This window comes from Ursus arctos, unplaced genomic scaffold (assembly GCF_023065955.2).
Source record: "Ursus arctos isolate Adak ecotype North America unplaced genomic scaffold, UrsArc2.0 scaffold_3, whole genome shotgun sequence".
NCBI classification, from domain to species: Eukaryota; Metazoa; Chordata; class Mammalia; order Carnivora; family Ursidae; genus Ursus; species Ursus arctos.
Window position 1 is genome coordinate 48,794,194 of NW_026622985.1, and position 3,305 is coordinate 48,797,498.

Here is a 3,305-nt window from a genome sequence, read left to right on the forward strand (position 1 = left end):
AACCATATTTCCAGAATAACAGAATATAATTCAATAAATATTTTTCAATACAATCTATATATTATCACAATTAATACACATATACATAAAGTGAAATTTAAAAATTAATACATGTATACAAAATACAAATAAATAATCAAAATAGTAGACTATACCATGACTTCTACTTTTGAAGAAAAAACATACACGGGTACATGAAAATTAAATACCATTTCAAGATTGGAATAGATTGCTTTGCTTTCTTCCTTTGGGGGCCATTGAATGAAATATTTGTTTAATATTTGTTCTTAATTATACCTAAGTAGTAATTCAAATGATTTTTATAGTGTTCAAAATTTTAGTACCCAAAATTTCGGCATTCACTGAAGCCCTACCTCACTATTTATCTATCTATGTAATAGAATTAATGTAGTTAGAAATGCATGGTGTAAAAAGATCCCATATTTAAAGCAATACTCCACCCTGTGGTAGAGTATGAAAAATGCATAGAAATTTTTTCAACAACAAAGAAATTATTACAAATTCATTGACTCAGAAGTGGGCCTTTTTTCCTTTGACTTTTGCTGCTTGAGAAAATGTTAGAACATTTATAGTTTTTTTAAATAATGATTTCTCAAATAATAATCACACAAAATCAAGATTTCCATTTAATTTGGAGAAAACAGGCTGCTGAAAAGAATAAGACACTGTATTATTGACTTATCTTAATATGCATTGATAAAAATGCATTTAAAATTTAAAATAAAAGTGCTGGGTTAGTTTTCTCTAATGATAAGACAGGACAGAGACTTTTTAGAATTCTATAAAAATCAAAATTAAAAAGTAAAATTAATATATGTATGCATATTATACATTTATAATATAAATGATTTTATAACTTATGGTTACACCATAAGGAAAAGCACATTTAATAGGAGCATTGTTTATGGTAAAAAGAAACTCGGTGTTTTAAAAAAAATATATCAAAAAATATAATCCTGAAATCTCTACAGTTAATTAACTTAAAATCTGATCTTAATCATTTTGAACTTTAATTATAGAAGTATTTGAGTAGAAGTATTGAGATTTTTAAGGGTACATTGTTTTTCAATATGGCAAATTTTTCTGTTTTTGCTTTTTAAGGAAGAAAATCTCTAAGTGTGTAAAGTAATTGATGTTTCAAATAGCTGCCATTAATTATGGGCCAACCATTGCCAGCCAATGAGACCAAGTCCTTTTCATTTACTGTCTCTAAACCTATGGCATTCCTACAAGATAAATCTTATTGTCCCCACTTCAGAGAGACAAAATAGGTTCTGAGTTAAATAATCTGCCCAAAGATTTGGACCTAATTCTGCCAGGGTTCAAGCCCTTACATGCCTTGGATAACTTTTCTGTTTGCTTGGCCAGGGCGAAGTGGTTCATTTATAAAACAAAGCAAATTTCACAAATTACGCGAGAAGGGCTAGTTTTGTTGTGTTTTGTTTTTTTTTTTTTTTACGAACCATGAGAAACACCATGAAGTTTATATAAAATAAATGACCAATAACATACTGCTGTTGTCAAAGAAGTCTTTAAAAACTTGTGTTCTACATATGTATTTAAATGTATGTTAGACATTGTCTACATTTCTAAGACTAACACGCCTTAGTGTATAATGTATAAGCCTTTTATTAAAATGTGAGTCCTGGGGCTCCTGGGTGGCATAGTCGGTTAAGCGTCCACTCTTGGTTTCAGCTCAGGTCCTGATCTCAGGGTTGTGAGGTGGAGCCCCGTGTCAGCCTCCATGCTCAGCACAGTGTCTACTCAAGACTCTCTCTCCCTCTGCCCCTCCCCTCCACTCTTTCACTCTCTCTCTCTAAAATAAATAAATCTTTTTTTTTTAAATGCGAGTTTTGTTTTTAAGTATTATGATGAAACCAAGGTGGACAAATTGAGTAAGTCCAACAGGAGTTACTCGTGGGCTGAAAATACTTTATTACTAAAGTCTGAGTTAGCTGATAGTTGCTCAACTAATCCAAATGGAGTATCTTGAAAGCACTTGAGGAAAAGTTGAAGGGTGAAGGCATAACTTTACTTAGGGAATAGGCTAACAATATATTTATCAAAAGTGTCAAAGATACCAAAAATATGATTGGGGTGTAAGGTATCTCTCTCCTTTGAGAAAAGCATCATCATTCCTTGATTTCCCCCAAAGTGGTTATATTTAGAAAACTGAAAGAAACGTGCTTTGAAGATGTTCCAAACAGTTTGCAGGGGGGAAAAAACCATCCAAATTTACTTGCCATCTCTGCTTTAAAGCGGCTTTCCAGGCAGGAAGAATCTTCTTGGAAATGAGTAAGCTACAGTCAGCAGTCTTGGGACCTTCTTAGTCTTCACACAAAGAACTGGTGTCCTAAGCTTTCTTTTAATTAACAATTCATTTATACAAAATGTAGTGGGAATCACATTTTATTAGGAAAACTATCCATACCCACAAGCTACTTGGATTAAGAGCATAAATATCAACCCTTAAAATTCAAACTGAAGGAAAATGTAAATGTCATTTTGTAAGAAGTTCAAGTTAAACATAAGGAAAGAAATATTGACTGAATTGTTCTGAAAACCTGATTTTTTTTTAACTCAAGAGTGAATAGTCTCCAAAATCTGGGTAAATTTACAATTGATTGCACTACTTAAGAAGTGTTTTCAGAGCTCAAACCCATAACATTAGGCAGTAGACCTTAACAACGTATCTTTGAGCACATGGTAGAGAAAAGGGACACAAAAATGGGGAGAAACTATAAAATTTTATATGTTTTATACACAAACATATATATTCATTCTCTCACTGATAGAGGATTTGGATGTGTTAAAACAGTGTGTGTTTTCTTAATTTTTTATTTAAAATAGTGCTTGCAAAAGGAGGAAAGAGAATAAAACTTACAAGAAGGATATATTGAATTCTAATGTTTCCAACCATAGAATTTTTATGACACTAATATTTTTAGTTAAACACTTTGAAATTGACTTTTATTATAAACAGTTTTGAGTTTTAATACATATAGAGGTTTATGTAAGTAACTCCACAATCCAAACAGAGAACATTTCCATAAGCCCCCAAAACATTTCTTGCTATTTGGAATCAAACTGTCTCTTCATGGCTCAGTCTGGCAACCACTGACCCTGTCCTTAGCTCTGTAGTTTCACCTCTTCCAAAATCTCATATAAATAAAATCATCCAGTATGTAACTGTTTGATACACTGTCCTCTTGTACTCAGCACACTGCCTTATGGCATTTATCTGTATCGTTGCAAGTACTAATGATTCATTCCTTTTTGTGGCC